This window comes from Phyllobates terribilis, unplaced genomic scaffold (assembly GCF_046119375.1).
Source record: "Phyllobates terribilis strain yellow unplaced genomic scaffold, ASM4611937v1 Scaffold_1__5_contigs__length_1240528914, whole genome shotgun sequence".
NCBI classification, from domain to species: Eukaryota; Metazoa; Chordata; class Amphibia; order Anura; family Dendrobatidae; genus Phyllobates; species Phyllobates terribilis.
In genome coordinates this window covers 824081819-824093873 of record NW_027362761.1, presented here as the reverse complement: position 1 = coordinate 824093873, position 12055 = coordinate 824081819, and positions in this window count along the sequence as shown.

Here is a 12055-nt window from a genome sequence, read left to right as displayed (position 1 = left end):
CACCTACCCCACGGACACAACCTTTTTTCCCCTTCCCAACTTGCCTATTCCCCTTTCCACCAGCAGCAGGCCTTTTCCACTCATTTTGGTGGTTAACTAATTCACAACTCTGGAGTTGGTTGCACAAAAAACAATGGATGGGAATGGAGCAGAGCTGAGTGGCCAAACAGTGGTATTAGACCAAAAGTATTAGCTGGGTTAGATGCAGATAAAAATTATACTGAATTTGCAACCTGATGGAGGTCAGTATAGATGGACTAATAGAACAAGTCCCACACACTTCTGCAAGCTGAAATATTTTTTCAGAGCTAGATGCAGAAAAAAATTAGATTGAATTTGCAACCTGATGGAGGTTAGTATAGATGGACTAATAGAACAAGTTCCACACACTGCTACAAGCTGAAATATTTTTTCAGAGCTAGATGCAGAAAAAAATTATATTGAATTTGCAACCTGATGGAGGTCAGTATAGATGGACTAATAGAACAAGTCCCGCACACTGCTAGAAGCCGAAATATTTTTTCAGAGCTAGATGCAGAAAAAAATTATATTGAATTTGCAACCTGATGGAGGTTAGTAGAGATGGACTAATAGAACGAGTCACACACACTGCTAGAAGCCTAAATATTTTTCAGAGCTAGATGCAGAAAAAAATTATATTGAATTTGCAACCTGATGGAGGTTAGTATAGATGGACTAATAGAACAAGTCCCACACACTGCTAGAAGCCTAAATATTTTTTCAGAGCTAGATGCAGAAAAAAATTATATTGAATTTGCAACCTGATGTAGGTCAGTATAGATGGACTATTAGAACAAGTCCCACACACTGCTACAAGCTGAAATATTTTTTCAGAGCTAGATGCAGAAAAAAATTAGATTGAATTTGCAACCTGATGGAGGTTAATATAGATGGACTAATGGAACAAGTCCCACACACTGCTAGAAGCCTAAATATTTTTTCAGAGCTAGATGCAGAAAAAAATTATATTGAATTTGCAACCTGATGGAGGTCAGTAGAAATGGACTAATAGAACAAGTCCCACACACTGCTAGAAACTGAAATATTTTTTCAGAGCTAGATGCAGAAAAAAATTATACTGAATTTGCAACCTGATGGAGGTCAGTATAGATGGACTAATAGAACAAGTCCCGCACACTGCTAGAAGCCGAAATATTTTTTCAGAGCTCGATGCAGAAAAAAATTATATTGAATTTGCAACCTGATGGAGGTTAGTATAGATGGACTAATAGAACAAGTCCCACACACTGCTAGAAGCCTAAATATTTTTTCAGAGCTAGATGCAGAAAAAAGTTATTTTGAATTTGTAACCTGATGGAGGTCAGTATAGATGGACTAATAGAACAAATCCCACACACTGCTACAAGCTGAAATATTTTTTCAGAGCTAGATGCAGAAAAAAATTATATTGAATTTGCAACCTGATGGAGGTTAGTATAGATGGACTAATAGAACAAGTCCCACACACTGCTAGAAGCCTAAATATTTTTTCAGAGCTAGATGCAGAAAAAAATTATATTGAATTTGCAGCCTGATGGAGGTCAGCATAGATGGACTAATAGAACAAGTCCCACACACTGCTAGAAACTGAAATATTTTTTCAGAGCTAGATACAGAAAAAAATTATACTGAATTTGCAACCTGATGGAGGTCAGTATAGATGGACTAATAGAACAAGTCCCGCACACTGCTAGAAGCCGAAATATTTTTTCAGAGCTCGATGCAGAAAAAAATTATATTGAATTTGCAACCTGGTGGAGGTTAGTATAGATGGACTAATAGAATGATGCTATGCCCAAAAGGTTTTACTTCACTAGGTGCAGTAAAAAAAATTGTATTCTATACACAGGTGGTGTAGCTTGCAACACAGATAGGCGACTCCACTGACTAACACACTCTGCAATAGGCCAAAAAGGATTTGCTTTGCTAGATTTTGCCAAATGCTGTGAAAAAAACTTGCACAGCACTGGCACAGACCTGCCTGGCAAAAAGGGATAGGAACTGATGTAACCGAGCCCTGAAAAGGACTGCAATTACAATTAGTCTTTACTCCCAACCTATCTATTTAAGAGCACAGACCTGCCTGATAAAAGTCGTATGAAATGATGTAACCTAGTCCTTAAAAGGACTGCTATCACAACTTTTCCCTAATCCCAAGCTATCTGTAGATTTGTGTGAAAATTGGCTTGAAATTAACAAAGTATGGCGCACACAGCAACAGCGGTGCCGTCTAACACGCAGCTGCAGCAGTGAGAAAATAGTGGCGACGGGGAAAATGGCTTTGTCTTATAGGGCAAAGACATGTGACATACACTGCCAATGACACATGCCCTTGCTTGTGTGAAAAAAAGCACTTTGCTCCGTGTGTGCACTGCTGATAGGCTGACAGATTGCACTTCCCCACTGTAAATGCGGGAAAGAGAAAAAAAATGGAGATCTTCATTATTCCTGCAGAGATCCATCCCCTGCCCCTCCCCCCGCCCCGCTGTACACTCAAACTGCGTATTAACATTAATTTTCAGCATTACTGAGAAAAAATCCAGTTATGATTTTGGTGGACGAACAACCTCGAACAGCCAAATTTTTTTCAAATCGTTCGTGTTCACCGAACGGCTTCAACACCGCCCAAAACAGCTCGAATTTGAGATTGGCGAACAGTTCGAGTCGAGCACCGCTCATCTCTAGTTATAGCTAAATAAATTATCAAATTTGAATTAAACATCAATAAGGATTATAATATTCATGCAGATTCTTCAAGGTTTTTTAGCCCAAACCAGATGTAATTCAGCAGGATAAAGAAGTATACGTGTGTTCTTTTTAAATTTCATATTCCATTAGAATCTACTGGCTTTGCCTAAAAAAAACTGTGAAAAAACTGAATGATATTTTCCAACTAAACAGAGAGCAAAACATTACACAGTGTGCACACATAAATGTATAAATCATCATTTCTGAATGGAATTGGCTTTATTTTTTAAAAATAATTATTTAGCTAAACACAATTTATGTTTTAAATAAAATAAAAAAATAATGTAGTACCCATTTGTATTAAGCCTCAAGAGCAAAGGTTTTGCATCATTTTTAATGCTGTTCTGACAGAGATTTTCTCTAAACCAATTATAGCGAAAAGCTGCAAGATATAAGAGAGTATGGATGAGGATTAGTTGTTGAACCTGCAAAGAAGAGAAGATTATAAAAGAAATAGTTTAGAGAAAAGTTAAAGTTTTGAGAAGGTCTATCAGATAAGGTTAAATGTAGGAAACTTTTAAATAACAATTTATATTGATGGATTTATCCAAACAAAAGTGATGCTGACTGCCTAGACAACTTTTGTCAACATTACAATAAACACATTAACCGTTATGCAGTGTCTTTTGATATCAGGCGGCACAGGTCCAGAGTCTGCAAGAACATCATTTTACTGCTTTAAAGTTTCAAACTAGTGAACTGATGGATAAAAAGCCTAAATTCATCAAGTTCAAACTTTTTATAATTGCAAACTTGAGTTGATCCATATGTTAAGAGACCCTGTTCACCATAACATAGAGAAAATCCTTCCTGCCTTTTACTGGAAATTGCACATGTTCTTGGATCAACATTCTGTGTTAAAACTAGTAACCCTAGTATATTGTGTTCCACTAAGAGTATCTTCGACATTAGTGATGCAGGAGAGCTGCATCTACTCCATATCCGGCTCTCATGCATCACTAATGGCTTTGATAAAGATTAAATGTTGGTCAAAATGTTGGATCTTTTCTTGCTGGATCTAAATAAAATACTCATTTACTGCATCAAGATCTTCTTTCTTTATCATTGTTTCGGTGCTGAGGTTTTTATCTATATTATGCTCATAACCAGTCATAGAATCACAGAATCATAGAATGTTATAGTTGGAAGGGACCTCCAGGGTCATCTGGTCCAACCTCCTGCTCAATGCAGGATTCTCTAAACCATCTCAGTCAAATGTCTGTACAGCCTTTGTTAGAAGACTTCCATTGAAGGAAAACTCACCACCTCTCGTGGCAGCCTGTTCTACTCATTGATCACCCTTACTGTCAAAAAGTTTTTTCTAATATCTAATTTGTATCTTCTCCCTTTCAGCTTCACCCCTTTGCTTCTCATGTTTCCATGTGCTAATGAGAATAAAGATGATCCTTCTACAATGTGACAGCCCTTCAGATATTTGTAGACAGCTATTAAGTCTCCTCTTAGCCTTCTTTTTTGCTAGCTAAACATTCCCAGTAATACTCTTATAATCATAATTACCCTACAAACACCCTACCTTTTATTTCCTTTTATTTAATGGCTTTTTCAAATCATTGAGGCATGTTTTGAAAAGTACCATTCTGTAATCGTGACCATGTCATTTATTTTAGATTTTAACTGCTACTTTACAGGCAAATGTTAGAATAAAATCAGACATTCACCAGCTCCACATATAGACTATATAACTAAGACTACATCAGTCTGAGGTTTTCTATTACAACAAAAAAATAACATGAATACATTCAGGAGATGCTTCTATAATGTTTGACTATTTGTAATAGACAAAATTCAGAAAGATAAGTCTCATCTCCTTCTGTCTTGTTTGAAGTTTTTATACTGTATAAGTAATGAGGGTTACTTAGAATTAGTAGCTGACATACAAACTGGTGAGTTGAGAATCTTTTTCCTCGTAAAAATGATTCCTGTTGAATCCTGCTTGCCAGAGCCTCTGTAATTTTAGATAAGTTGTTTGAAGAATATGGAGGTTTATTGATGACATCAAATATGTATTATCCTATCCACACAATATGGAATGTTCAGCTGGTGGATTATCACAAGCTTTGGAAATATCAAGATTGTATGGCTTTACTGTTTAAAAGAGTGAATGCTCAAAGGATAAAATAAATGATAATAAACATTTAATAAAGGTACCACATATTATGAGAAAAAGTAAAAGGAGATAGCCTCTCATTGCATTAGGTTCATAGACATTAATAATAGAAGCTGTTTTAATGTTAAAGATCCATTCCTGATGGATCTAAATGGAGACTGCTGCACCCTTTTAAATTGAATTAGGTCTTTTAAGGTACTTTTATTTTTGATCATGAGAATAGCGTGGAAGTCTTCACTATTATTATAGTAAAAAATCCCCGAAAGCTTGATGGAAGTTCCAATAGAACCTTAGACAGATCTAAACCAAGTAATAACAAGTCCCTACGGATGAGGAACAGATATCTTTGTAGACTAGTGATGTCAAAAACCGTGGAACCATCCATGCATATTTTAGAAAGTAAGTAAAAAAAAATAAAATAAAAAGGTAATTGAAAGGGATTCGCTATAGTGACAGTTGCTATTGAGTCAGGCACTGTGAGCTGTCACACAGTTGAAATTGGAAATGTCATGGTATAAAAATTCTGTGTTTAGTGCTAGTTAGATATTATAGATTTTATGAAAAAAGATTTTGTACATTATTCAAATATGGAAAAAGTTGTAAAATATAGTATTACATAGTATAATATTAGTGTTATGGCTAATTATAACACATTATTGGCTAATGAAATATTACAAATACTGTTAAGAACAAGTCTATTGGATTTAAATAGTAAAATCATGAGCCGCAGTACTTACAATAAACTTTAACATTATAGCATAATCAGCAGTTCTTGTCTTTTCTAAATTCAAAAAATCTAAGACATCTATGCAGCATACTACAGTGACTGATTGTAAAACTCCAGCAGTCTGTGCCCTGTGCTCCATACTCAGGAGGAAGTCTTTGCTGCAAAAATGCTATTTATTACAACATATAGACAACACAGTGAGACTTTCTGCTGGATATGGATGAATAGGGGATGCTTCCATCACTTGCTGATGCTGGGAAACAAAAGGTATAATAGAGGAAAGAGACTGGTCTAGATGTGACATGCCTCAACAATGTGGTCAAGTTGACAGATGAGAGAGATATGAAAAGTATTCCAGCTCACCGTTAATTATTTCTATGTTGTTCGGTGCTCGGATAGCGGCTCTTCCATGGCAGGTGAGTATGAACAGGAGAAAAGGGAATCTGGCTCTGATGAACAATCTTCTTTGTTTACATATATGTGACACAGAGGGCATTTAGTAAGACCTAATGTCAATACCCTGTTGCAATAGTTAGTGCTTTTAAGTTATTTCTTGATCTGGTACAAGCACCTATTGCTTAATTAATTAACATGAGTGATACAAAATTTATTGACAAAACATACGGTTATATATAACTATGGATCCCTAAGATCCTTGAGGAAGTGAAGATGGATCCAGCTCAACACACCGGGCAATTAATTAAAATTCAACAATCTTTATTGGCAAATCCTTTTAAAAATGGACATCTCAGACGACAAAGCATATATTATGGGGTAGTATGTACAAAAAATGCCATACGCGTTTCGAGTGAAAAACTCCTGAACACTGGCTATGAAAAAAATATTCTGAACTGGACTTAAGTATACTAACAAATAATCATGGATACAAAAAACACATGAAAACAATCAAGAAAATACCAATCACAGAGAAGACTAGACTGAATATATGAAAAGAAAAAGGTGGAAACAAAACAAAAAATGTACCCTGGAAAAACTGAATGAGAAATATCTAATACAATACATATGAACAATTATTTATGTATACATGTATACGTATGAGAAAGTCTGAGAGAAAACTTGTACAAGTAAGGGCAGAAAACATTCCAAAGGAAAAAGAGAGAAAAAGGGGAAAAAAGGGGAAAAAAAAAAAAGAAAATGTAATCCCGTGCTCCATGCCAGACTGGGATTACATCTCAGGGGTGAGCTGAAATTTTCTCTTTATTCATATCCCTATGGTCCTGCATTGCCTGCACCTGAGTAAAGAGACATAGCGAATCAGAAAAACTATACTATAAGTCAAATTGGAGGTATTTGCTAATATTATTATTACACCTACTATATATTGGGATAGGAACTTGGAGATGAGAATACCCCTTTAAACTGCAAAATAAAGAGCAATAAAAAGAACTTTAAAAATTCCCAAAATAATTCAATTAGAAACATAGCAAATGGGCAATGGTATTTACCAGCCAAGTTCTTAAGGAAAATGCAAACAGGATGCAGCAGACCCCCTTATTAGAAGGAGGTAACACAGGTGCAGAATGCTGATGAACAATCACTCAAAACCTCTAAATCCATGGAGGGAGTGATTGCCTAGGAATAGAACTACACACAGATGAAGCTTGCTTTTCTGATGTCTGCATGAGTGACTTGTGCCCTATGTCTGTGCAGCGTGTGCCCTGTACCTGAGTGATATGTGCCTTGTTCCTAAGCTACATGTGCCTTTTTCCTGAGTGATGTGTGCTCTATGCCTTTGCAACGTATGTGCTGTGTTTGTATGGCTTGTGCCTGTTCAACGTATGCGCTATGCATGTGTGATGTATGCGCTGTTCTTGTGTGATGAGTGCATTGTGATCTTCTGATGCGTGTTCTTAAGTTTTTTTAACATAGCTTATTATATGCATTGTGTTTCTTAAAAAATGTGACTTGTATACAAATTTTTCGTCCTGACAAAGGACAAAATGTGTGTTGGGGCGGAAGGGACGCATACCTAAACCAGCCACAATGTAAGTTTGCATGTTCTGCCTTACTGATAGATATCTGTGACAATTTTTTCCTTATTGAGATATTAACTCCTAAACCATACAGTATTATATATATATATATGCTATTGCTACATGTAGTTGCACTGGTTTTATAGTAGTGTATTTCTTTGCATATCTTAGCACCTCACTTTTACATCTTGATTGTATTCTTATTCATGAATTTTGATATTTAATAAAATATTTCTTTTGGACTTAATATACTCTTGTTTTGGGCTTTTTTATGCCCTATTTTTTCTTGCGTTGTTCACATTAATTTCCGAGTTTTTTGCTCAGGTTACTTTACTGATGTATCTGGTTGGGATATTTTTGGTAAGATATTGGTAAGATATTTACTGTATTACTGACCTATGGATTTATTTTTGGTTAATTCATTCATAGTTGTAGCAGTCAAATTTTTTCATTTTTATGTAAGCTTCAATATATGACATCTGGCTTTTTTGTGTCTGTAAGGCCATGTTAACACATAGCTCAAATACTGTGGTTTTTGTTTTCTCCACATTTTCTGCAGGTTTCCGCACTAAACTGCGCAAAAACAACAATTTCTGGTTATTACATTTTTTCTGCATTTTATGTGGTTTCCCCTTCATTTAATGCATGAGCAAAAATCAAGAGTGGGTGATAAATACAGAAGTGGTGACATGTATCTATTATACTTTTCCTCTGATTGTTCCACTCCTGATTTTAGCTTACAAATACTGATGTAAAATACTGACCAAATACTGAACGACAGAGTTTGATCCGAGTGACATTAGCATAATTGTCCCGATTCTCTCACATGAGAGAATCTACGACCGTGTGACCCTGGCATTCGTTTGATGTTTAGGTTCGAGTGAGCGAGCCCTTAGACTGAGGCCACGGCCCCACTATCAGTATTAGGTCAGTATTTTTCTCAGGAGTGGGAGCCAAAACCAGGAGTGGGTGATAAATGCTTAATTGGTGACTTGTTTCTATTAAACCTTTTTTCTGATTGTTCCTCACCTGGTTTTGGCTTCCACTAGTGAGAAAAAAATACTGACCGAATACTGACCAAATACTGATAGTGGGGCCGTGGCCTCAGTCTGAGGGCTCTCTCACACGAAGCTAAGCATCGAACAAATGCAATCAGATAAAAAAGGGGATTGCACTCGGACCAATGTAATTCAAGGAGGCAGTGCAAATCGGCATAACTTTCTCAGCTGTATTCGGAGTGAGAAAAAAATCTCAGCATGCTGTGACTTCACTCCTAAATAGGTAGAGGTCAAGAAAAAAATTGCATGCCATACGGACCATCAGAGTGGCATCAGATTTTTACGAATACATTACAATTCTGTTGCATAGGAAACTGTAAATGGTCTGTTAAATGATTAATAGCTGTTGAGTAAAAAAACGGATTGTATACGGACAGCACACGGATCTGATAACAAGTGACAAAAAATCGTCCCACTCTCCTGGATGAGAATGGGACCGCTTTTTTTATATGCTAGTGTGAGCGACCTCTTAATATAAGACCAGAATTGAGGCTGTTGTTGTAAGCCTGAGATATCATATGTTGCATTGAGAGTGGGACTGAGAGTTAGGCCACATTTAGATGTTCAGTATTTGGTTAGTATTTTACCTCAGTATTTGTAAGCCAAAACCAGGAGTGGGTGATAAATGCAGAAGTGGTGACGTGTTTCTATTACACTTTTCCTCTGATTGTTCCTCACCTGCTTTTAGCTTAGCTGATGTAAAATACTGAATGTGTGAACGTGGCCTCAGCTGTAGCCCGGCTGCAGATTAGCGTGTGAAAAGTGGGCCAGTGACCTCCACGAATCACAGACATGACCTGCTCCAATTGCAGCTGCATGTGCTTTTCTGAATATTGGATGAGTGTAGGAGCTGCCATCCATTTACATGAGCTACTCTGGTTTATAAAGTAATGCATACTGCGATTTTTTTGTTGATCACAGTGAGAGAAAAATCAATAATCTGAACAGACTTATTGAATAACATACAGTCTGCTGTCCGTGTGCTAGCCAATCAAAAATTGGATAGCACATGCCTGATTTATATGCTAGTCTGCATGAACGCTTAAAATGAGCCCTTCATCAGGCATTTGCAGTGAAATGGTTAATAAATACTTGTTACACCAAACATGTTATGTTTATGAGCGTTAATGTCTTATAATATAGTTGTACGAGGACAGGTTATCGTGGAATCTAATTATAGTTTGAAAGTCTATTACTCAACATTATAACAATCTTATATAAAAATAGCATTTCTGGAGTGCACTAGGATGCAATCAGAAAAACAAGATTTCAGTGGTGCGTCTGTGTCATCCCTTTTAACCTATTAATGTTTATTTACTAAACCCCACAGAATAACACTTGGAATTACCAAATTTTCATTTCATACAATTACAACGGCACAAAATGCTCCAGTAAGAAGTTTACGTACTAACCAATTCAAGCAACAGCTTTATTTCAGTCTTGAAGTAATTGCTTTCCGTTTTAGAAACATGGCTAAAATTATATTTTGTACATGGTTCATCAATCATAGTATGTTCACTAAATATATGAATATTAATATTTTACTGTGTTTTACAAACATAAAAAGTTAATTGATTCATATAGCAAGCCAATAGACTCACTTTCATATAGCAGTGTTAGATGTCTCATGGCTTCTGCTGAAGGGTTTAAAGTATTGTGTAACTGAAATCTTTGATTTTTCTATATTTGAAGTTGTCTTATATAATTCTTTGAGAAAATTACATATGTTCTATAAACAGAGATCACAAGTGACTGAAAAAAAGCAAAATAATACATTTAAGGCTAGATTCACACAACCATGTGAATATTATTATCTGAGTTAAAAGGACCAACTTTTTTCTCAGGTGTTTCCGTAGAAATCATTGCAATTTTTGCCTCTACTGAGTCGTTTTTTACAACTTTGGCAAATTACATGAGTTGGGTCATCCTTTGCTGTCTCAAAAAAGGCCCAGGCTAGGCAACCCTGACCACTGCTGGCCACAGTGCTTGTCATGGTTGTATTGATCTGTGTCTGTGCGGGCAGTCGCAACGTAACCTCCTCGAATTCCTCCTCCTCCACCTTCTCTTCTGAGCTTCTCAGCTGAATGCCTCGCAGGTTAACACCAAGTGGGATCTACAACCTCATTGTCATCCTCTCTGCTCTCCCACTCCCTGCCCTGTGAGTCACCCTCCTCCTCTTCCTGCCCTGACAGCACAGTACAGTCCGTGTGTGCCTGAGTTATCTAAGTCTCATCAGGATCACCTCTACCCCACGGGGGTTAACGTCTGGTGAGGAGGGTCTGGATTCTGCTCGGACCCTACTTAGTCAGGGACTGGACCCAACTGAAAAAAAATTTGGGCATCGTTGCAGATGCTTTCCTCCTCTTGAGTCTGTGATTCTATGGAGCAGACCTCTGATGCCCATGGAATAGAATGTGTAAACAGCTCTGCAGACTCACCCATCTGTGGTTTCCCACAGTCAGTTTTGTTGTTGGAGAGTTGTGATGCAGGTGGAAACAAGAGTAATTGGGGTGCCACCTCTGAAGAATGCACTGTGTGTGATGTTAAGGTGGAGGAAGAGGAGGAGAGGCCACTTGATGTAGCACTTGCCATCCACTGGAGCACATGCTCTTTCTGGCCCTTATATACAAGGCGTACTGCTGTGTGGTGCCAAAGAAAGGGAGTCGAGTAGCCCATCCAGTAACAGAAGTTGTCAGTTGTCTTTGGATAGGATGAGACTGTGTTTGTTCAGTAGAGCTTTCAGTAACATGTGGACTGGTGCAATTAGGAATGATTTGACTACTAAAGGCATGAACCGTCACATGCGCAACCAACATGCGTTAGACTGGAAATCTCACTTCCCTAAAATGCTGACTAGTGGGCCTTGCCAATCACCTGCCACCTCTTCAACCACATCTGCTGCTTCTTCCTCCTCCGTGACCATGGCAAGTGTTCTCACACAGATCTCCGGCTGCAGAACCTACCCGCTAATGTCAGGGTGAGAGAGAGCCCATCAGCTGTTATGGAAGTGGACATGCCTGCTGCTGTTTTTGTTTCACCGAGCACACCAAATTTTTCTAAATCTACCATATCATCTCTGTCTGCACCTCACTCACAGTCCACTAGTTTGTCGTGTTTACCCTATTCCACCCTTTCTCAGCACTACAGCTAGCCCTCTGTCCCGCAGTTGTGGTCACGTAAAAGATTGTTTCCTCCTATACATGCCAAAGCTAAGAGCTTGAACTTCACCATCTCCAATCTGTTGGCCACGAAAATGCTGCCATTCTGCCTGATGGATACAGATGATTTCTGAAAGCAGATGGCCATTGTAGTCCACCATTACCAGTTGCCCAGTCACAATTACTTCTGTAAGAAAGCTGTGCTGGCGATAAACCAGCAT